At 45.1% G+C, this 24,161-nt stretch overlaps 1 long non-coding RNA gene across 2 annotated transcripts in view; it reads left to right on the plus strand.

Moving 5' to 3' along the window:
• Positions 1-24,161, plus strand: part of LOC123571662 (uncharacterized) — a 44,019-nt gene that overhangs the window by 14,256 nt on the left and 5,602 nt on the right. Inside the window, exons 2-3 of one of the 2 annotated variants that reach the window (XR_006695863.2) lie at positions 7,730-7,921; positions 11,255-11,679. This is a non-coding gene — a long non-coding RNA (uncharacterized lncRNA). The remainder of the gene's footprint in view (positions 1-7,729; positions 7,922-11,254; positions 11,680-24,161) is intronic. The other variant, XR_012430958.1, reaches the window with a different exon arrangement.

Raw genomic sequence — 24,161 nt, forward strand, 5'->3', positions numbered from 1 at the left:
GGGACCGACTTTCCTTCACATTAGGTTTTCACAATCTATTCCCTCTGCCTGGAATACCTGCTCTGCCTTTTCTGCTCCAGCTAGGTTGGCGTATTTGCAGGTTTCCAATCTGCCTGTCATATTCCGTCCTCAGAGCCTTTACGGCTGCTCCGTCTGCCTGGAATGTTCTGCCCCGACATCTCCGCACGACTTGCCCTTCATTTCATTCAATCTCCACTCAAATCCTACCTCTCAGCCATCACTGTCAATTGCCCTCAACCAGGACCCCACCTGTAGTGGGGCACTTGGGGTTTATTGCTGGCTGCAGTGAAGGGGAACACACGCCATGGGGCCCTGTGGGCATTTCAGTGAGGGGGTGTCAGAAAGAACTTGTAGGGTTTGGGCTTGTTTCTGTCTAGTTCCATCACAGCCACAGAGTGGCCTTGTCTGATGTTGATGTTCTGTGAAACTGTTTATGTTCAACAGGAGAGCACCATGGGCCTGCAGTGAGTGCCAGGCCAGGACCCGGACAGCAAGAACTGCTTTACTCTTCTTCACCATCGAATCCTTAGTGCACAGAACAGCAGCTGCGGGGGAGGGTGGCAGGTGTCGAATGAAAATGTATTGAACGAATCGATAAAGTCTGTCTGCCTGGCAAACTCTTACTCCACATTCAAGTGCCCAGCCAGAAGCCCCTCTTCTGGGCGCCGTCCCTGACTCTCCTGGGCGAACCCTGATCTGGGCCCAGGCTATGCCTGCAGAGTCTCACTAGAGTGGCTCCTGTGAGTCACATCAGGGGGCTCTGCAGTCAGTCTCCCCACTGTGCTGCAAATGCCTTGAAGGCAGAGACACATCCCTTCCCTTAGAATCCCCAGTGCTAAATACAGAGCAGGTGCCCCATAACTTTAGTGTGACTGACAGACCAGCTGCAGGCCCAGCTCTGCTGTGTTTGAACTGTGCCTCTGGCAGGGGCTCCAGAATTCTGTGTGTGTTCCCTGAGAGTATGGGACCTGTGGGTTACTGGGTGGGAAATAGTTAAACAGGAGAAGCCCAGGCCCCAGCAGCCAGAGGGTATATTTGTGAGTTTGTGATTCTCAGGGACACCTTCAGGGCCTGAGGACTTTGGCCCCCATGTGGGGCCTCTGCAGTGTGACTCCATTTGGGCCTGGCTCCTCCTCAAAAAATGCCCCCAGCCAGGAGCAGTGGCTCATGCATGTAATCCCAGCACTTTGGGAGGCCAAGGTGGGCAGATCACTTGAGGTCAGTAGTTCAAGACCAGCCTGGCCAGCATGGTGAAATCCCACCTTTACTAAAAATACAAAAATAGCTGGGCATAGTGGTGCACACCTGTAATCCCAGCTACTCAGGAGGCTGAGACAGGAGAATCGCTTGAACCCAGGAGGCAGAGGTTGCAGCAAGCCAAGATCGCACTACTGCATTCCAGCCTGGGTGACAGACTGACTCCGTCTCAAAAAAAAAAAAAAAAAAAAAAAGACCCATCCCTGCTGCCCAAGGCCCAGAGGAGGCTGATGGAAGCCGGTAGGTTCCAGGAAGGGCAGAGGAAGAGGCAGTAAGAGCCCAAGCACCTCCAAAACAGGGGCCATGACTGGGGGAGAGGGAGGAGGGACCTGGTTATCTGGCGATATTCTCACAGCAACCCCTTAAGGTATATACAATTATTATCTTTATTTTACAGTTGAAGAAACAGAGGCACAAAGAGGTTAAGTAACTTGCCTAGAACACACAGCTAATGAGTGGCAAGTGGGATTCGGACTCAGGTCTATTTAATCCTCAAACCCACGTTCTGGACCCCTACACAGACTGCGCTACCTCAGTCCTCTGTGTGGCCTCAAGAAGGGTCTGGACATTCAAATTTAAAAATCCATCCAAAAAACTCTATGGACCCAGTGGTCTCTGGAGTCAATGTTCTGAGGCTCAGAAGGGCCAGGCAGGAGGGAGCCGCCTCTACACAGACCTGAGCAGAGTGGGCTCTGTCCCGGCACAGCAGGGGAGATTGTAGAGAGAATTCCGCCCTGGACCCTGTTTCAGTGGGACCTTTAGGCTGCCGGTGCCATGTCCACAGGTCCCAGATCTGCACGATTGGCTGGGTGTGGAAAATCTTCACTCCTCGCGGCCTTGTCCTTGGCAGAGAGCACCGCCGCTTCCTCTGATGGCCACCAGGGGGAGATGCTCCCTTGGGAACGTTTTGCAGAAGCGCCTCACCCCACACCCGCCTTCCATGGTACCCAGCACCAGCCGCTACCCACGGTTACTCCCAGGCCCAGCTTTGCTCTGAGGAGGGAGGAATGGTTGCTGATTAGGCCTTGTCTGCATCCCGTGGCCGCCCCTTTCTTTCCTTTTCCTTCCTTCTTTCCTTCCTTCCTTCCTTCCTTCCTTCCTTCCTTCCTTCCTTCCTTCCTTCGTTCTTTCTTTCTTCTTCTTTTTTTTTTTGGAGATGGAGTCTTACTCTTTTGCCCAGGCTAGAGTGCAATGGCGCAGTCTCGGCTCACTGCAACCTCTGCCTCCCAGGTTCAAGCGATTCTCCTGCCTCAGCCTCCCAAGTAGATGGGGTTACAGGTGCCCGCCACCACGGACAGCTAATTTTTGTATTTTTAGTAGAGACGGGGTTTCACCATGTTGCCCAGGCTGGTCTTGAACTTGCCCAGGCTGGTCTTGAACTGCTGACCTCAGGTGATCCACCCACCTCGGCCTCCCAAAGTGCTGAGATTACAGGCATGAGCCACCACGCCTAGACATGGCCTCCCCTTTCAAATAACCCTCAGCGTGTGTGTGACTGGGAAACACACGGGCTCAGTCTGTTATCCTGAGAGGAAATTCATAGCAAAGTGTAAAAGCCTCCTGGGTGGGCTGGGCACAATGGCTCGCACCTGTAATCTTAGCATTTTGGGGGGGCCGAGGTGGGCAAATCTTTTGAGGTCAGGAGTTCAAGACCAGCGTGGCCAACATGGTGAGACCTTGTCTCTACTAAAAATACAAAACTTAGCTGGGCATTGTGGCGCACGCCTGTCATCACAGCTACTTGGGAGGCTGAGGTAAGAGAATCGCTTGAATCGGGGAGATGGAGGTTGCAGTGAGCTGAGATCGCACCACTGCACTTGAGCCTGGGCAACAGAGTGAGACTCCGTCTCAAAAGAAAAGAGCTTACTGGGTTTTAATGAAACCATCTCTCCTCTTTTACCTGAATGAAAGGAGACATGGGACTTTCTACAGGTACGGTAGCCTCACAATTCAGTGCTGGACTTCCAGCCAAGATGGCACAGTGGGCTCACGCTGTGGCCTCCTCTCTCTGTTCTAAACACACAGCAATCAGGAATAAAATAGAAAAAATGATAAACAAAAGGACATAGTTGGGCCCCAGCCAAAATGACTGTCTCTGTGTACCAGAAGCAGACCAGAAATGCAAATTGGTGAGTGGGGCCGGGGACCTGCCGGCCTCGGGGTCTGGAAATAGCAGTAGCTGCCAGATGCAGAGCTCCTGGTAAGGGAGCTGAAGTGCTCCATGCTACAAAGGGGCCAGCAGCCAGGCGTCTGGAGAATGGGTGGGGAGGGGGGAGGGGGAGCGGAGCCAGTTGTCCACAAATAGCTTGGGGCTTGAGTTGTGGGAAGGTGAGGACAGATTCTTGACTAGATGCTGAGCTAAGCCACCCTCTGGCTACGTGCTTGTAGCTGTGATGTCCTCATGCCGCAACAGAGTGGAGCCCTGCAATGCTATTGTAAGATCTGGTTCTCAGCTGGGCCTGAGGTCCTAGCTCAGGATAGTTAGAGACAGAGTGAGAAATAGATGTAAAAACAAGGTAGAAAACGCTCCAACTCACTGTAAAGTTGTAAGCCAAAATAGATGAGAAACAATGGTAAGAAAAACAGTCAATAAGGCCGGGCATGGTGGCTCATGCCTGTAATCCCAGCACTTTGGGAGGCCGAGGTGGGAGGATCACCTGAGGTCAGGAGTTCAAGACCAGCCTGGCCAACATGATGAAACCCCATCTTTAGAAAAAAAAAAAAAAGAAAGAAAGATAAACAGTCAACAAAATCACCATGTGGAATATGAATTCGCTGTAGATTAAATTAATTTTGTGAAAGTCTTACAAAGAATTAAAAATGTTTAGGGTGCCAAAAATAGCAAATGAAGGCTTAATAGCCATTGGAAATTAACACGACATGAATGAAGGCAGATCAAAATGAAACAAGAACAAGTAGATGTGAAAAGAATCAATTAGAAATCTTAGAAATGAAAAGTTTGTTCATTAAAAAAAAGCTCAGTAGACAGAATAACCTAGACACAAAAAGAATTAGTGAGTTAGAAGACAATACTTAGGAATTAACATGAATACAATACACAGAGACAAAGATTAAAAAATATAAAAGCAGTTATGAGACATGAAGGACAGCTTGTATGAAGGACTATGTATGTCTAATAGGAGTTTCAGAGGAAGAGAATAAAGGGAATGGCAGTGAAACAATATACGAGGAAATAGAAGCTGAGAAATTTCCTTGGGGAAATTGCAGAACATCAAGGGTAAAGAGAATAAAACCTTACAATAGACCTGAGAAAAAGACAGATTTCTTAAAAAGTAACTTCTGGGCCTCAGCAAAGACTGAGGCTGGGGATGAAGGAGTAGTATCTTCAAAGTGCCAATTGAATTTTTTTTTTTTTTTTTTTGAGACGGAGTCTCGCTCTGTCGCCCAGGCTGGAGTGCAGTGGTGCGATCTCCACTCACTGCAAGCTCCACTGCCTTCCGGGTTCATGCCATTCTCCTGCCTCAGCCTCCCTAAAAGCTGGGACTACAGGCGCCCGCCACCACGCCTGGCTAATTTTTTGTATTTTTAGTAGGGATGGGGTTTCACCGTGTTCGCCAGGATGGTCTCGATCTCCTGACCTCGTGATCCGCCCGCCTCGGCCTCCCAAAGTGCTGGAATTACAGGAGTTAGCCACCGCGCCCAGCCAATTGGATTTTTATACCCAGCTAACTTGCAGTTGAAATTTAAGACAAAAGGGGTCATTTCAGTACATGTAAATTGCAGCCTCTCATTGAAAGAATTATTATAGGATATACACTTCAGGAAGAAAAATGAACCAGAAAAAAAGGGGAGAGCACATGAAACACTATTAAGCATAGAAGTAGATAAAACACATTGATAAATTTAAATGAGCACTGACTACAACAGAAACTCCTTTATTTTTTATTTTTTATTTTTGAGACCAAGTCTCACTCTGTCACCCAGGCTGGAGTGCAGTGGCATGATCTTGGCGTCCTGCAACCTCTGCCTCCTGACTTCAAGCTATTCTCATGCCTCGGCCTCCTGAGTAGCTAGGACAGACTTGGCTAATTTTTGCTTTTTTGTTTTGTTTTGAGATGGAGTCTCGCTCTGTTGCCGGGCTGGAGTGCAGTGGCGCGATCTCGGCTCACTGCAACCTCCACTTCCCGGGTTCAAGGAATCCTCCTGTCTCAGCCTCCCAAGTAGCTGGGACTACAGGCACCCACCACCACGCCCGGCTAACTTTTGTATTTTTAGTACAGATGGGGTTTCACTATGTTGGCCAGGATGGTCTCAAACTCTTGACCTTATGATCCGTCCGCCTTGGCCTCCCAAAGTGCTGGGATTACAGGTGTGAGCCACTGTGGCTGGCCTAATTTTTGCATTTTTAGGAAAGACAGGGTTTCACCATGTTTGTCATGACCTCAGGTGATCCACCTGCCTCAGCCTCCCAAAGTCCTGGGATTTACAAGCGTGAGCCAAAAACTCATTTAAACTTTTCATTTTTATTAAAGATATACATACACATGTTTAAAAACTCAAATAACGGCCGGGCGCGGTGGCTCACGCCTGTAATCCCAGCACTTTGGGAGGCCGAGACGGGCGGATCACGAGGTCAGGAGATCGAGACCATCCTGGCTAACACGGTGAAACCCCGTCTCTACTAAAAAATACAAAAAACTAGCCGGGCGAGGTAGCGGGCGCCTATAGTCCCAGCTACTCGGGAGGCTGAGGCAGGAGAATGGCGTGAACCCAGGAGGCGGAGCTTGCAGTGAGATGAGATCCGGCCACTGCACTCCAGCCTGGGCGACAGAGCGAGACTCCGTCTCAAAAAAAAAAAAAAAAACAAAAAAAAAAAACAAAAAAAAAAAAACAAAAACCTCAAATAACTCTGCAGGGCTTATGTGGGAGCCAGCTTCTGGTATGGCCCCAGTGATCCTTACCTCCTGGTGCTCATGCCCTTGTGTCACACCTTTCCACAATGAATAGGGCTGATCTGTGTAACCGGTAGGGTGGTGCAGAAAATAATGGTATGTGACATCTCAGCTTAAGTGACGACAGACATTGTAGCTTCCACCTGTTTATTATTATTATTATTGTTATTATTTTTGAGATAGGATCTCACTCTGTCGCCCAGCTGGAGTGCAGTGGCATGATCATGGCTCACTGCAGCCTTGACCTCCTGGGTGCAAGCGATCCTTCCACCTTAGCCACCTGAGTAGCTGGGACTAGAGGAATGCGTCACCACTCCCAGCATATTTTATTGTTGTTTCAATCAGCTATTGTTATTTCAAGAGTAATAGAGAACTGATATACTCACTTATGAAAGTAGATACAAAAGTCATAAATAAAATATGAGCAAAATGAATTAGCTAGCCTATTTTTAGAGTTTAATACTAGAATATAAGAAAGTTTAACTTAATTTATGAATACTACTCATCATATTAAAAAATTAAAGGAGAAAATATATTATCATCTTAAGAGATGAAGAAAAAGTCATTTGATAAAAAATTATATCCATTCATGGTGAAACTTAACCAAATTTGGAATAAAAGGAAGCTTTTTGAACATGATAAAGGTCACCTGTCAAAAATCACCAGCAAACAAACTCACATGGCACAATTCTTTTTTTTTTTTTTTTTTTTTTTTGTGAGATGTAGTCTTGCTCTGTCGCCCAGGCTGGAGTGCAGTGGTGCAATCTCAGCTCACTGTAACTTTTGCCTCCTGGGTTCAAGTGATTCTCCTGCATCAGCCTCTTGAGTAGCTGAGACCATAGGCACCCACCACCATACCTGACTAATTTTTGTATTTTTAGTAGAGATGGGGTTTCACCATGTTGGTCAGGCTGGTCTTGAACTCCTGACCTCAGGTGATCCGCCTGCCTTGGCCTCCAAAAGTGCTGGGATTACAGGCATAAGCCACCACGCCCAGCCCAGAAGCATTCTTTTAAACTCAGGAGTAAAACAAGGATGGCTGCTCTCATCACGTCTTTTCCACATTGGAGAACCCTAGCCTATGCAATAATATAAGAAAAAAAGGTACAAGAATTGGAAAGGAAGAAATCCAAACGTGGCTAACCTCAAAAACATAACGTTGATCAAAAAATCACTTTGTAAAATGACATATAGAATGTGATACATTTTACATAAAGTTTGAAAATGTAATAGATATGTAGTTACATATATTTTATATAGTATAAACATACAGGAGAAAGATAAATGTCAGAATTCCATAGAGCTGGGTGTTGGGTGCTTGGATGTCAGATACGTTAGTGCTTTACTTTTTTGTTTGAAATATCATAGTAAAAGGCATAACAATCCAGATTTATGTAACTTAGTTAAGAAAGAATTGCCTCTGAGCTCCTTGTGTGTGCAAATTTCATGATTCTGGGGTTCTTGGCTTCCCTGTCCTGCTATATTGTGAACTCCCTGAGCTTAGGGGCATTGTCTTTTTTTGCTCTTCATATTTCTAGGGCCTAGCATGGTATAGATGTTCAACCTGTGTTTGTTGACTGCCTGCCTGACTGAGTGAGTGAATGGAGAAAGAGGGAAATGCAAAAGAAGGAAGGAGAGGAGGAGGATGGATATGAACTTTGAGACAATGCTTTGCCTGCCTGCATCTGACATGGACTTGTATGGAAAGAAGCAGATGGGTTTGAGCAAAGGTAGGGAAATTAGCTCAGACTTCAGGCATGATTAGAGGGAGAAGTCTAGGATGTTTTGTGAGCCTCCCAGTAGAAGGATGGCATTGATGGCATCACCACCTAGGTAGGGAACCCAGAAGGACGTGCAGGTTTAGGAGGATAAGTGCAGTCTAATTTTAGACAGGGCTGTGAGAACTCCAGGTTTAAACATCCAGCTTGTACTAGGATATGTGGGTCTAGCGCTTGGGAGAGAGGCTGGGGCTAGAAATGGTGACTCTATTGTTATAGGAGAAAGGTGATCAGTAGCATGGTAACCCATAAGCTTCTCCAGGGAGAGCGGGGAGGATGAGGATAGGAGGAGGCTGCTGACAGAGTCGTGGGGAGCATCAACATGTAAGGACTGGGCAGAGGGAAATAACTCAGGTAAGGAGGCTGAGATGAGAGTCCAAAGAAGTAGGAGAGGAACAGGAGAGGCAAGGAAAGAAAGCTTCAGGAGAGAGTGAGTTCAGTGGGGTCAGATAAGGAAAAAAGGTCAAGAAATATAAAAACTGAAAAGTGTCCTTTGAATTTGGTAAACGGCAGTCACCTGTGGCCTTTGCTGGACGAGTTTCATTAGAGAAGTGGGAGGAGAGACAGGTTGTGCTGTGTCATCAGTGGTGTTGAACTAAATGTGAGTAAATGCACAAGACTGAATATTGAAACCCACTTTTTTTCAGATGGCTGGCCTTGAGGGGTGGAGAGAGGTTGGCTAACGAGATCATGGGGTGGATGTGGGGGATAGGAGATAGTTGACTCAATAAACTAAGAGAATGAACCTGAAGACAGATTTAATTGTGGGAGAGGCCAGTTATGGTGGCTCATGCCTCTAATCCCAGCACTTTGGGAGGCCAAGCCCAGGAGAACCGCTTGAGGCCAGGAGTTCAGGACCAACCTGGGCAACACAGTGAGACCCCTATCTCTAAAAAAAAAAAAAAAAAAAAAAAAAAATTGTGGGAGAAAGGAGAAATAATGGATGAATAAGGTTTTGGAGGAAATGGAAGAATGTACAAATACTAGCAATACTGATTAGTCCTGCTAATACTGTCACTAGCAAACACTTACAGAGCCCCTACTATGTGCTGAGAGCTTTTCTAAGTACTTAACGTACATTTGGCTTATTTATTTATTTATGTGTTTGTTTATTTTGAGTCAGAGTCTCGCTCTGTTGCCCAGGCTGGAGTGCAGAGGTTCAATCTTGGCTCACTGCAACCTCTGCCTCCCAGGTTCAAGGGATTCTCAGGCCTCGTCCTCCTGAGTAGCTGGGATTACAGGCACCTGCCACCACATTTGACTAATTTTTGTATGTTTAGTAGAGACAGGGTTTCATCATATTGGCCAGGCTAGCCTCGGACTCCTGACCTCAAGCGATCTACCCGCCTCAGCCTCCCAAAGTGCTGGGATTGCAGGCGTGAGCCACTGTGCCCAGCCTCATTTATTCTTCCTAACAATCCTATGAGGTAGGTGCTATAATCACCTCATTTTACTGATGATGAAACTGAGGCACTGAGAAGTGGAGTAATTATCATCATTACTATGTATTGGACTCTCTTTCTTTTTTTCTTGTTTTTTTTTTTTTTTTTTTTGAAACAGAGTCTCACTCTGTCACCCAGGCTGGAGTGCAGTGGTGTGATCTTGGCTCACTGCAGCTTCAGCCTCCTGGGTTCAAGTGATTCTCCTGCCTCAGCCTCCTAAGTAGCTGGGACTACAGTGCATACCACCATGCACGGCTAGTTTTTGTATTTTTTTTAGTAGAGACGGGGTTTCATCATGTTGGCCAGCCTGGTCTTGAACTCCTGACCTCAGGTGATCCACCCGCCTTGGCCTCCCAAAGTGCTAGGATTACAGGCATGAGCCACTGCGCCTGGCTGAGCTCTTTATATTGATCAGATACTACATGAAGAATTCACAAGTCTTACTCCTGACAACTCTGTGATGTATTCGGAGATGAGTTTTACATAGCAGGTAGAGCAAGGACACGGCGAGAGGCAGTGAGAACACAGATGGAGAGTTTGCCTCAGTCTCTGATTCTGGAGGGAGGGATGGATGTGGGTTCAGAGATGGTTGCGGACTCCAGGGAGGGATGAGGAGAAGGCATTAGGAATTTGAGGCCTTGTCACAACCACTCTTAACATTTTGCTGTGTTTCTTTCCAGAACTTTTTTTTTTTTTTTCTGGGACAGAGTCTCGCTCTGTCTCACCCACACTGGAGTGCAGTGGCGAGATCTCGGCTCACTGAAGCCTCCACCTCCTGAGTTTCAGCGATTTTCCTGTCTCAGTCTCCTGAGTAGCTGGGATTACAGGTGCATGGGACCACACCGGCTAATTTTGTAGTTTTAGTAGAGATGGGGTTTCACAATGTTGGCCAGGCTGGTCTCGAACTCCTGACCTCAGGTGATCCACCTGCCTTGGCCTCTCAAAGTTCTGGGATTACAGGCATGAACCACCATGCCAGGCCTCTTTCTAGAACTTTCTTTAAGAATCCATAGGCAAGTGTATATGCATAACAGTGAGAGGTCAGTCCTTCCTTCTTTCTGATGGAGAGGATAAGAGTCAAAATAAACAAACCCAGAAGCTGGGGTTGGGGTGGGAGTGGGACCTCCTGGCATCACTGAGGGGAGCATTTAACAAATGGGTGCCCAGTGAGTGGCCCAGTTGTCTGAGGAAAATGGTGTGGGCTATGAAAACTCCCTTTGGCCGGGCGCGGTGGCTCACGCCTGTAATCCCAGCACTTTGGGAGGCCGAGGCGGGCGGATCACAAGGTCAGGAGATCGAGACCACGGTGAAACCCCGTCTCTACTAAAAATACAAAAAATTAGCCGGGCGCGGTTGTGGGCGCCTGTAGTCCCAGCTACTCGGGAGGCTGAGGCAGGAGAATGGCGTGAACCCGGGAGGCGGAGCTTGCAGTGAGCCAAGATCGCGCCACTGCACTCCAGCCTGGGCGACAGAGCGAGACTCCGTCTAAAAAAAAAAAAAAAAAAAAAAAAAAAGAAAACTCCCTTTGTGTTTAGAGTGTGTAGAAGACCAGCCCGCAGGTCCCTGAGAGAGGATATAGGAGAGATGGAGGTGAGTGGCTATGACTCCAAGAAGGGGAAGGGGTTGGACTTTGTCCTGACCCTACACCTGTGGGTCAGCCTTGGGACCCTCTTTGACCCTTTGAAGAACCCACAGGAATTGATGGAGCCAAGCACCCAGTCTGTGCCTTTACCTTTCAGGCCTGTTCTCCAGAAGCAAGATCACTGCTTTGATGAAGATGGGCTCCTGCTGTCCAGGCCCTTCACTTAATAATGTATTGGAAATATTTTTCTATTTCATTTAGTGTTTTGCTGTGCATCAGGATGTTTGGTGGACACTCCATTGTGGATGGACCCTGGCTTCTTGCCCAACTGCTTATGCTGGAAATGCCCACCAGACTGGACCTCCCTGGAGACCAAACCCAGTCCATCTTGGGAGCTGGCCAGTGCCACATCCTCCCCCTCTTGCAGGGACCAGCTGAGTCATTTGCTCCATCTCGCACCTCTCAACACCTTCCTGTGTGGCGCTGGGCCACCTGTGGAAGCACTGGCATGCCTTGCTACCACAGCTCGCAGAAGTTATGGAGAAAAGGAGGCCCACACAGACTGAGAAAACACCAAGGTAAGGGCATGGCTGGGATCCCAGTGCAGGATCCCCGTTCTTCTGCAGTCACAGTCTTGGCTGAACTGAGCCCTTTCCTCCCAGTGTTTGGCTTGGATGCTAGACCAGGTGAGTCAGCCGTCCTGGCGCACTCCTTCGAGCTGAAAGTCACATCCAGATGGGGCTTTTGCCAGAAGGGTAGAATTATCGATCTCGTCTTCCCAGCCGCCTCTCCGAAACTAGGTCCCGGAATGTGTCCTGTGGGGAAGTGGGCAACGACAAGCCACAGGAGCTGACACAGATCAGCTCTAGGCAGCCCGGAGCCTCACGTCGCCACCCAGGGCCTGGGCCCTCAAATGAGAGACACGCTTCTCTATGTGTCCTCAGATTCTTGGGCTTGAGTGTGCACCTCCCAGAGGATGCCAGATAGACCTGGTTGGCATCCTAGCTTTGTCACTGGCCAGTTGGGTGACCTTGGCCTTACCTCTCTGGGCCCTCAGAGATGAATTATTCTCATGTTAAAAATGGAAAATGTTGTCTGACCTTATGAAGATAAAAAGGTCAATGCATATAAATAGAATAGGGCCTTAAAACTGAAATTTCCACTAGACACCAATATGCACCATAGATGTGAAGATCCAAAGTGAGAGCCTGAGTTACCTTATGGACGATTTTCTATGGAAAAATCAAAAAATCTGATCTAAGAGTTTGAAACCCCTTTCCCACTTTGAGACTCTGAAAATGTAGACAGAGAGGTGATGGGAGGATGTTGTATGGCGGATGTCCTTGAAGAAAGCTGTGCTGCGAGTCCCATCCTGGGGACAGGTGAGCTCCTGCTCCCTTATCTCACACTTGGTAAGGGTGAGTGTCTGTGGGGCAGCTTCTTTAAGAGTCTAACATAAGGCCGGGCGCAGTGGCTCATGCCTGTAATCCCAGCACTTCGGGAGGCCAAGCCGGGCGGATCATGAGGTCAGGAGTTTGAGACTAGCCTAGCCAACATGGTGATACCCCGTCTGTACTAAAAATACAAAAATCAGCTGGGCATGGTGGCACACAACTGTAATCCCAGCTACTCAGGAGACCGAAGCAGGAGAATTGCTTGAACCCAGGAGGCGGAGGTTGCAGTGAACTGAGATTGCGCCGTTGCACCGCAGCCTGGATGACAGAGCGAGAATCCATCTCAAAAAAGAAAAAGAAAAAATAAAAAGAGCCTAACATGAGACCTCTACAACTGGGGGGCGGGGTGGCCTAGGGTCTAGTTTCCCCTGGTAAATCTGAAGGGTGACAGGAGTGCTCACCAGCTGCTCTGGTGGGGCTGCTGCCACCTCACCGGGACCAGCCTGCACCCCTAGAGTTTTTTCTGGGTTAGAGAGGCAGGAGAGTTTCTTCTTAACAGAGGTAGGTCCCATGGCAGAGAAAGCCTGCAAGGACTCCATGTCTTGAGTCTATGTAGAGGGATCCTAGTGGGAGAAGGTTGGAACTGAATGCCTAGGGGCTGAGGATGGGGTCTCAGATGACCACCCGAAATGAAATTGGACTTGAGGCACATCCATAGATTAGAGAGCACTTTGGGAGAAAGAGACTGGAGCCGGCACTCAGCTGGTAACTTGAGTGGAGGGGGTGTAAAAACAGAGGCAAAATTTAACATCTGCCGGCCAAGACAGTCTGAAGCCAACTCTATGGTAACTGGCTCGGGGAGGTCAAGTGGAAAGAGAGAGAAGACCAAGCCCTCTGCATTGTCTCCACTGGAGGTTCCCAGCTGGCCAGGCCTACGCTGAGGGAAGAGAGAAGAATGTAAGGTAAAAATAAGCTCAGAGTGTTGATGAATACCTCACATTAACATTCCAATTTCTGACTTGAGACTGTGTTTGCAACTAAAAGCAACCACAGACTATTCTAAGCATGAGCAGAAAAATCTCAGGCCTGCTGAAATTGGCATCCAGGCTGGGGAGGGAGTCCCATTCTGAACAATTATGATGCAAGGAAATAGCACACTGGTTACTTAAGGCTCAGCAGCTTGGCAGCTGGGACACGCACAGCAATAGCTCTTTGTCTCACTGCTCCACTCACCTGATGGTCTTTGGTTCACAGACTACTCTTTCTCTAGCTCATAGGTTATTCCTTGAAGGATGTTTATCTGAATATCAAGGTCAAGTTCTCTTAGCAAACGCCACTTCTTACCACTGATTATCTTGAGCCTAAGTTCCCTAGAAGTCAGAGGGGCTGGGCGTGGTGGCTCACACCTTAATCCCAGCACTTTGGGAGGCTGAGGCGGGTGGATCACCTGAGGTCAGGAGCTCAAGACCAGCCTGGCCAACATGGTGAAACCCCATCTCTACTAAAAATACAAAAATTAGCCATGGCGGTGGGTGCCTGTAATCCCAGCTACTCGGAAGGCTGAGGCAGGAGAATCACTTGAACCCTGGAGACAGAGGTTGCAGTGAGCCACGATCGCACCATTGCACTCTAGCCTGGGCAACAGAGCAAAATTCCGTCTCAAAAACAAAAACTAAGAAGTGAGATAACCTCCTTGATGGATACTATCCTGAGAGAGAGAACATGACATGTTTTTTTCTCTGTTCCAGACAGGGGCAGTGTTACCCAAGAATCAGGCCGGAAGATGGAACCAGGCAGGCTGGCTGCTGCCTCTTAGAAGTCATGTGGCCCCATGGACAGACTTCAGCTCTCTGCCCTACTGGCTGGTCACCTGTAAAACAGTCGATAGTAATACTGTGTATCTCACAGGGTTAAGAGTATGTAATAAAATTGTCTATTAGGTTGAACTCTAGGAAATCCCTAACACTCAACCATTTTTTACGCTACAAAAAAAGTTTCTAATGATTCATCCAAATATGTAAAAAATGCTTTGCGACCTCTCCATTGCTAGTTATTGTGTTAAACGAAACAAAACAGCAGTAACAACAAAATTTTTCCATCCATGCTCAGAATAATGAGTCTCCAGAATTCTGTTTCCAGGAATGTCTCAAGGAGCCTGGTGAGTTGTAAAGTTGCCATGATCAACAGCTCAAGGCCTGTGAATGCTCAAGACCTTCCTGGTTCCCTTGCTAGATCTCCCCCGTACTCAGAGAGCTCACTGTCTCTCTTCTGGGCCTCACTGCGAAAAGCAAGTACAACCTGTGCCTCAAACACAAAAACCTCTCAATCATATTCTGAAATTTCACTACACTGTGTCTAATAGGTATTGATTGTATTCATCCTGCTTAACACCAGGTGCACCCTCTCAATTCTAAGGACTCGCATTTTTCTTTGGGTTTGAGAAATATTCATTTATTCTTTTTGTTTTTTGAGACTGGATCTTGCTCTGTCACCCAGGCACCAGTGCAGTGTTGCCATCATGGCTAACTGCAGCCTCAACCTCCCAGGCTCAAGCAATCCTCCCACCTCAGCCTCCCAAGTGGCTGGGACTACAGGCACAAGCCACCACACCCAGCTATTTATTTATTTATTTTTTTGTAGAGATGAGGTCTTGCTGTGTTGCCCAGGCTTGTCTTGAACTTCTGGCCTCAAGGAATTCTCCTTTCTTGTCTTCCCAAAGTGTTGGGATTACAGCCTTGAGCCAGCATGCCTGGCCTATTCATCTATTATTTTAAAAATATATAACTCGGGCCAGGCATGGTGGCTCACACCTGTAATCCCAGCACTTTGGGAGGCCAAGACGGGTGGATCACGAGGTCAGGAGCAATCCTGGCTAACACGGTGAAACCCGGTCTCTACTAAAAATACGAAAAATTAGCTGGACGTGGCGACGGGTGCCTGTAGTCTCAGCTACTCGGGAGACTGAGGCAGAAGAATGGTGTGAACCTGGGAGGCAGAGCTTGCAGTGAGTCGAGATGGGGCCACTGCACTCCAGCCTGGGTGACAGAGTGAGACTCCATCTCAAACAAACAAACAAAAAAAAAAAAAAAAAAGAAGGGAAAGAAATGGTCTAATATATATATCACTTGTCAGGTTGATAAATTTGACTATATAAAAATTAAAAACTGTGTATGAGAAAAGACTCTATAAATGCAATAGAAAAAAGGTTTAAAGAGGAAGTTTACAGAAAAAGTGTCCCAAATGTCTGATAGACCATGAAGGATAATCAGCCTTAGCAGAAATCAGGGTCATGCAAATTAAAATTATAATGAGGTATAATTTCTCACCTATCAGATTGGAAAAGCTAAAAAGTCTGAAAATAATAAGTATTGGTGAGGATAAGGGAAAATAGGAAGAGCCGTATACTGCTCGTGGGAGTATAAATAGAAGAGTAATTTGGCAGACTTTAGTAAAATAGGAAATGTGCATATCCTATCGTCTTATAATTCTTCTAGGTATACACTTGGAGAAACCCTCACTCATGTGCAGAAGGCGATATGTACTATTATTATATTGTTTCATTGTTTCATGATGGTAAAAATTTGGAACTACTGCATAAGTCCATCTATAAATAAAGCACTATATAAAAATGTGGTATAGCTGTACAGTGAAATGTTCTATAGCAGTGTGCAGAAATTAACTGACTCTTTATAAATGTGGAGAAAGCCAAAACTTATAGTGCTGAGTGAAAATAGCTAGTTGCAGAACCCTACATACAGTGTTATTACTTAAAGCCACATACAAAGCCATCATATATATTATATACATTCTTGTATTGTGTATTGTATTGGAAAAGTATATACAAATTTATGATGGTGGTTGCTGCCCTAAGGGAAAGGGAGGAGATTAGGGTCAGTAAGACCGTTAGCCTTGTCCATAATGTTTTATTTCTTTTAAAAAATTAATTGAGCTGAGCACAGTGGCTCATGCCTGTAATCCCAGCACTTTGGGAGGCCGAGGCAGGAGGATCACCTGAGGTCTGGAGTTTGAGGCCAGCCTGGTCAACATGGTGAAACTGTCTACTAAAAACACACAAGTTAGCCAGGCATGGTGGTGCGCACCTGTAATCCCAGCTACTTGGGAGGCTGAGGCACGAGAACCTCTTGATCCCGGGAGGTGGAGGTTGCAGTGAGCCGAGATCATGCTACTGCACTCTAGCCTAGGTGACAGAGTGAGACTCCATCTCAAGAAAAAAAAAAATTAATTGAAGCACATTTAGTAAAACAATAAATTGTCAGCATTGATTGGTGGTAACATAGTATTATATTATTTACTGTTCCATTTTGTAACTTTAACATTAAAAAAATTCTCTCTATTCTGTTTTCTTTTTCTAGAACATCCATTAGAGGGATGTTGGAACTTCAGAATGTATTTTTCATATCCCTTAAATATATTAATTTATATTTTTCTTCTCATGCTGCATTCCAGAAGGGTCTCTCAGCTCAGTTTTCCAGCTCAGTAATTCTTTTTTTCTAGCCTCCTTTTTTTTTTCTTTTATAATACTGTTTTTATCATATTGTTAAAATAGTCACTGGTCAGTGTTTGTGTTTACAAAACCATTTTTGTTAAGACTTTATCCCCTCTTTTGTCCATCTATGTGACGATGTTAGGAAGAAATGAAGTGGCCCGGGCGCAGTGGCTCACACCTGTAATCCCAGCACTTTGGGAGGCTGAGGTGGGCGGATCATAAGATCAGGAGTTCGAGACCAACCTGACCAATATGGTGAAACCCCATCCCTACTAAAAACACAAAAATTAGCCAGGCATTGTGGCACATGCCTTAATCTCAGCTACTGAGGAGGCTGAGGCAGGAGGCTCACTTGAACCTGGGAGGCGGAGGTTGTAGAGAACTGAGATTGCGCCACTGCACTCCAGCCTGGGTGACAGAGTGAGACTCCATCTCAAAAAAAAAAAAAAAAAAAAGAAAGAAAGAAATGGTCTATCATATATATGTATACACACACACACACACACACACATATACACACACACACATATTTTTGCTATATGCTTATTAGAATGTCTGAGGTGATAATCTTAAAAATGAACAATACAAAGAGATGGTAACAGGGACTCTCATATACTGCTCAAGAGTATGCAAAATGGTATGGTCTTTTCTTTTTTTTAATTTTACTTTAAGTTCTGGGTTAGATACGCTGAACATGCAGTTTTGTTACATGTGCCATCGTGGTTTGCTGCACCTATCAACCTGTCATCTAGGTTTTAAGCCTCACATGCATTAGATATTTGTCCTAATACTCTCCCTTTTCTTTCCCCCCACCCCCACAACAGGCCCCAGTGTGTGATGTTCCCCTCCTTCTGTCCATGTGTTCTTATTGTTCAACCCCCACTTATCAGTGAGGACATGTGGTGTTTGGTTTTCTGTTCCTGTGTTAGTTTGCTGAAGATGATGGTTTCCAGCTTCATCCAGGTCCCTGCAAAGGACGTGAGCTCATTCTTTTTTATGGCTGCATAGTATTCCATGGTGTAGATGTGCCACATTTTGTTTATCCAGTCTATCATTGTTGGGCATTTGGGTTGATACCAAGTCTTTGCTATTATAAACAGTGCTGCAATAAACATATGTTTTCATGTGTCTTTATAGTAGAATTATTTATAATCCTTTGGGTATATACCCAGTAATGGGATTGGTGGGTCAAATGGTGTTTCTGGTTCTAGATCCTTGAGGAATTTCCACACTGTCTTCCACAGTGGTTGAACTAATTTAAACTCCCACTGACAGTGTAAAAGCATTCCTATTACTTCACATCCTCACCAGCATCTTTTGTTTCCAGACTTTTTAATGATCGCCATTCTAACTGTCATGAGAAGGTATCTCATTGTGGTTTTGATTTGCATTTCTGTAATGACCAGTGGTGATGAGCTTTTCTCTTTTTTTTTTTTTTTTTTGAGACAGAGTCTCTGTCGCCCAGGCTGGAGTGCAGTGGCACAATCTTGGCTCACTACAAGCTCCGCCTCCTGGGTTCATGCCATCCTCCTGCCTCAGCCTCCCGAGTAGCTTGGACTACAGTTGCACGCCACCAGGCCCAGCTAATTTTTTGTTTAGTAGAGATGGGGTTTCACCATGTTATCCAGGATGGTCTTGATCTCTTGACCTTGTGATCCGCCCGCCTCAGCCTCCCAAAGTGCTGGGATTACAGGTGTGAGCCACCACGCCTGGCAATGATGAGCTTTTTTTCATATGTTTGTTGGCCACATAAATGTCTTCTTTTGAGAAGTGTCTGTTCATATCCTTCACCCACTTTTCTTTTTTTGAGACGGAGTTTTTGCTCTTGTCATCCAGGCTGGAGTGCGATGGTGCGATCTCGGCTCACTGAAACCTCTATCTCCCCAGTTCAAGTGATTCTCCTGCCTCAGCCTCCCGAGTAGCTGGGATTACAGGTGCCCACCACCACGCCTGGCTAATTTTCATATTTTTAGTATAGTTGGGTTTCACCATGTTGGCCAGGCTGGTCTCGAACTCTTGACCTCAGGTCATCCGCCTGCCTCGGCCTCCCATAGTGTTGGGATTACAGGCATAAACCACCGTGCCCGGCCTCCTTAACCCACTTTTTGATGGAGTTGTTTTTTTCTTGTAAATTTATTTAAGTTCCTTGTAGATTCTGGATATTAGACCTTTGTCAGATGGATAGATTGGAAAAGTTTTCTCCCATTCTGTAGGTTTCTTGTTCACTCTGATGATAGTTTCTTTTGCTGTACAGAAGCTCCTTAGTTGAATTAGATCCCATTTTCAATTTTGGCTTTTGTTGCAATTGCTTTTGGCGTTTTAGTCATGAAGTCTTTGCCCATGCCTATGTCCTGAATGGTATTGCCTAGGTTTTCTTCTAGGGTTTTTATGGTTTTAGGTTTTACGTTTAAGTTTTTAATCCATCTTGACTTAATTTTTGTATAAGGTTAAGTCTAACTTCTTCTTTTTTTTTTTTTTTTTTTTTTTTTTTTTAGATGGAGTTTCGCTTTTGTTGCCCAGGCTGGAGTGCAATGGCACAATCTCAGCTCACCGCAACCTCCACCTCCCAGGTTCAAGTGATTCTCCTGCCTCAGCCTCCTGAGTAGCTGGGATGACAGGCATGGGCCACCACGCCTGACTAATTTTGTATATTTAGTAGACACAGGGTTTCTCCATGTTGGTCGGGCTGGTCTTGAACTCCCGACCTCAGGTGATCCACCCGCCTCAGTCTCCCAAAGTGTTGGGATTACAGGCATGAGCCACCATGCTGCCCGCCTAACCTCCACCTCCATTTATTTAAAAAAAATATTTTTTTTCTAAACTCCTTAAAAAAAAATTTTGTCGTAGAAGACTTCACATTAGATCTCTCCCCTTAACTAATTTCTAAGTGTGCAGTACCTAATTGTTGACTGGAGATCCAATGTTGCACAGCAGATCTCTAGAGCTTATTCATCTTGTTTGACTGAACCCTGATGCCTACTGGTTAGTAACTCCCCCAGTCCCTGGTAACTGCCATTCCACTCTTCGATTCCATAAAGTTCACCATTTTAGATACCTCATATAAGTGGAATCATGCAATGTTTGTCCTGTGACAGGTTTTTTTTTCACTTAGCCTAACATCCTCAAGCTTTATCCATGTTGTCCCATATTGCAGAATGTCCTTTTTTTTTTTTTTTTTTTTTTGAGATGAAGTCTTACTCTGTCACCCAGGCTGGAGTGCAGTGGCATGATCTCTGCTCACTGCAACCTCTGCCTCCAGGTTCAAGTGATTCTTCTGCCTCAGCCTCCTGAGTAGCTTGGACTACAGGCACGCACCACCATGCCCAGCTAATTTTTGTATTTTTAGTAGAGATGGGGTTTCACCATATTGGCCAGGCTGGTCTCGAACTCCTGACCTCATGATCCACCTGCCTCGGCCTCCCAAAGTGTTGGGATTACAGGAGTGAGCCATCGCATCCGGCCAGAAAGTTCTTCTTTTTAAAGGCTGAATAGTATTTCACTATATGTATATGCCATATTCTCCTTATATATTCATCTGTCAATAGACATTAAGGTTGTTTCTACATCTTGCCTATTGTGAATAGTGCTGCAGTGAACATAGGAGTGCTAATATCTCTTTAAGATCCTGATCTCAATTATTCTGGAAATATCCAGAAGTAGGATGCTGGATTATATGCTGGTTCTAGTTCTAATATTTTGAGAAACCTCCATACTGTTTTTCATAGTGGCACCTGCACCATTTTGCATTCCCATCAACTGTGTGCAAGAGTTCCGATTTTTCTACAACCTTGTTAACACTTATCTTTTCTGTTTTTGGTAATAGCCTTCCTGATAGGTGTGAGGTGATAGCTTGTTGCTGTTTTGATTTGCATTTCCCAGATGATTTGTGATAATTAGTGCTCAAATAGGGATTGAACATTTTTTCACATACTTGTTGGCCATTTGTATGTCTTGTTTGGAGAAATGTCTATTCAAATCATTAGCCCATTTTAAAATCAGGTTATTAGTTTGTTCGAAACTATTGAGTTGTAGAAGTTCCTTATATTTTTAATTTTATTATATTTTATTTTTGAAACAAGAGTTTCACTCTTGTCACCCAGGCTGGAATCTCAGCTCACTACAACCTCTGCCTCCTGGGTTCAAAGGATTCTCCTGCCTCAGACTTCCTGGTAGCTGGGATTACAGGTATGCACCACCACACCCGGCAAATGTTGTATTTTCGGTAGAGACGAGGTTTCACCATGTTGGCTGGGCCAGTCTGGAACTCCTGACCTCAGGTGACCCTCCTGCCTCAGCCTCCCAAAGTGTTGGGATTGCAGGCATGAGCCACCGTGCCTGGCTCCTTATATTTTTTAGAGATTAACCCCTCACCAGTCATATGGTTTGAACATATTTCCTCTCATTTCATAGGTTGCCTTTCATTCTTGATTCTTTCCTTTGCCATGCAGAAGCTTTTTAGTTTGATGTAGTCCCACTTTTTATATTTGCTTCTGTTGTCTGTGCTTTTGGTGCCATATCTGTGAAATCACTGTGAAGATCAATGTCACAAAGATTTTCCTCAGTGGTTTCTTCTAGGAATTTTATAGTTTCCTCTTTCTTTTCTGATTTTATTTAACTGTTTTACCTTTTTTTCTGAGTTAGTCTAGCCAAAGATTTGTCAATTTTCTTTATCTTTTCAAAAACCTAATTCTTAGTTTTGTTCATTTTTTTCTTTTCTTTATTGAGACGGAGTCTCGCTCTTTTGCCCAGGCTGGGGTGCAATGGTGTGATCTTGGCTCACTGCAACCTCTGTCTCCCGGGTTCTCCTGCCTCAGCCTCCCAAGTAGCTGGGATTACAGGCATGCGCCACCATGCCTGGCTAATTTTGTATATTTTTAGTAGAGATGGGGTTTCGCCATGTTGGTCTGGCTGGTCTTGAACTTCTGACCATAGGTGATCCGCCCACCTCGGCCTCCTTAAGTGCATGCTGGGATTACAAGTGTGAGCCACCGTGCCCGGCCAATTTTTTTGTATTGTTTTTCTTTTTTCAATCTTATTTATCTGTGCTCTAATCTTCAGTATTTATTTCTTTCTGCTAACTTTGGGCTTAGTTTGTCATTTTTTTCCCAGTCAGTTGAGTTGTGAAACATATGAGATGCAACAAAAGCAGTTCTAAGAGGGTATAGTGATACATGCTGACATTTACAGTTACAGTAATTATTGATAGAAAAGCATTTACTATTGCCATTTTGTTAGTTGTTTTCTGATAGCCTTGTGGGTTTTTTGGTCTGTCTTTTCTTCCTTGCTGTCTTCCCTTATGTTTTGTTTACTTTTTTGTATTGCTATTCTTTGATTCCTTTTGTGTGTGTGTGTGTAACTTCTTGTTTTTTTTTTTTTTTTTTGAAGACGGAGTCTCGCTGTGACACCTAGGCTGGAGCGAAGTGGGACAATCTCGGCTCACTGCAACCTCCACCCTCTGGGTTCAAGTGATTCTTCTGCCTCAGCCTCCTAAGTAGCTAAGATTACAGGCATGCGCCACCAAGCCCAGTTAATTTTTGTGTTTTTAATAGAGGTGGTGTTTCACCATGTTGTCCAGGCTGGTTTCGAACTCCTGACCTCAGGTGATCCACTTGCCTCGGCCTCCCAAAGTGCTAGGATTACAGGGGTGAGCCACTATGCCTGGCCCTTGTGTAACTTCTATAGGTATTTATTTTGTAGTTACCTTGGGGCTTAGGTAAAATATTTTATAGTTATGACAGTTTATTTTAAGCTGATAATTTAAGTTTAATCACGTACAAAAACTTTACACTTTAACTTCTTCCCCCATCACACTTTATATTATTATCATAATTTACATCACTTCACTGGGTGCATATGCCAAGGCTTGAATGTTTGTGCCATCAGAAACTCATGTTGAAACCTAATCCCCAGTGTGGCAGTATTTGAGAGGCAGTATTAAGAGGTGATTGGATCATGAGGGCCCTGCCCTTCAGAATGGATTAATCCATTATTAGGTTAATGGATTAATGGGTAAATAGATTATCACAGAAGTGGAACTGGTGGCTTTATAAGCAGAGGAAGAGAGACCTGAGCTAGTGCTCTCAGCCCCCTCACCATATGATGTCCTGTACTGTCTTGGGATTATACAGGGTGTCCCCACCAGCAAGAAGGCCTCCACCAGATGTGGCCCTGTGACCTTGGACTTCCCTGACTCTAGAACTTTAAAAAATAAACTTCTTTCATTTATAGATTACCCTGTCTCAGGTATTCAGTTATAGCCACAGTAAGTTGATGAAGACAGTATCTTTTAATATATTTTTGGTTATAGTTCTTTTTTACTTTCTTTCTCTCTTTCTTTCTCTCTTCCTTCCTTCCTTCTTTCCTTCCTTCCTTCCTTTCTTCCTTCCTTCCTTTTCTTTTTTTTTTTTTTAGACAAGGTCTTGCTCTGTTGCCTGGGCTGGAGTGCAGTGGTGTGATCTCGGCTCACTGCAACCTCTGCCTCTGGGGTTCAAGCGATTCTCCTACCTTGGCCTCCCCAGTAGCTGGGATTACAGGCACATGCCACCATGACTGGCTAATTTATTATCCTTTTAGTAGAGACGGGGTCTCACCACATTGGCCAGGCTGGTTTCAAACTTCTGACCTCAAGTGATCTGCCTGCCTTGGCCTCTCAAAGTGTTGGGATTACAGGCGTGAGCCACTATGCCTGGCCGGTTATAGTTATTTTCAATGCTTTTGTCTTTTAACTTGTACAGGAGAATTAAAAGTGATTTCTCTACCACCATTACAGTAATACAGTGTTCTATATTTGTCTATACATTTACCTTTACCAATGAGTTTCATACTTTCTTTTAATACCATGTTGCTATTTAGCATCCTTTCATTTCAACTTGAAGAACTTCCTTTAACATTTCTTGTAAGGCAGGTCTAGTGATGAACTCAGCTTTTGTTTGTCTGGTAGTCTTTATTTCTCTTTCATTTTTGAAGGACAGTTTTGTCAGGTATAGTATTCTTGGTTGGCAGTTTTTTTTGTCTTTCAGTGCTTTGAATGTATCATCCTACTCCCTTCCTAGCTCAGTAATCCTTATAAATTGTAATTATTTTGTTATCAGCTCATCTGCTTAATTTTTTATTTCTATTAAAAAATATTTGAGATGCCTTATTGACTTTTTTAAAAAAAAATCACAGCTTGCCTAAATTTGTTTTTGTTTCTTGGTTATTAGACCTTCCCTTATTCTTCCAAGTATTTGCTTTTTTTTTTTATTTGGAGATGGAGTCTTGCTCTGTC

The sequence above is a fragment of the Macaca fascicularis genome, chromosome 2 (genome assembly GCF_037993035.2).
Source record: "Macaca fascicularis isolate 582-1 chromosome 2, T2T-MFA8v1.1".
Lineage (NCBI taxonomy): Eukaryota > Metazoa > Chordata > Mammalia > Primates > Cercopithecidae > Macaca > Macaca fascicularis.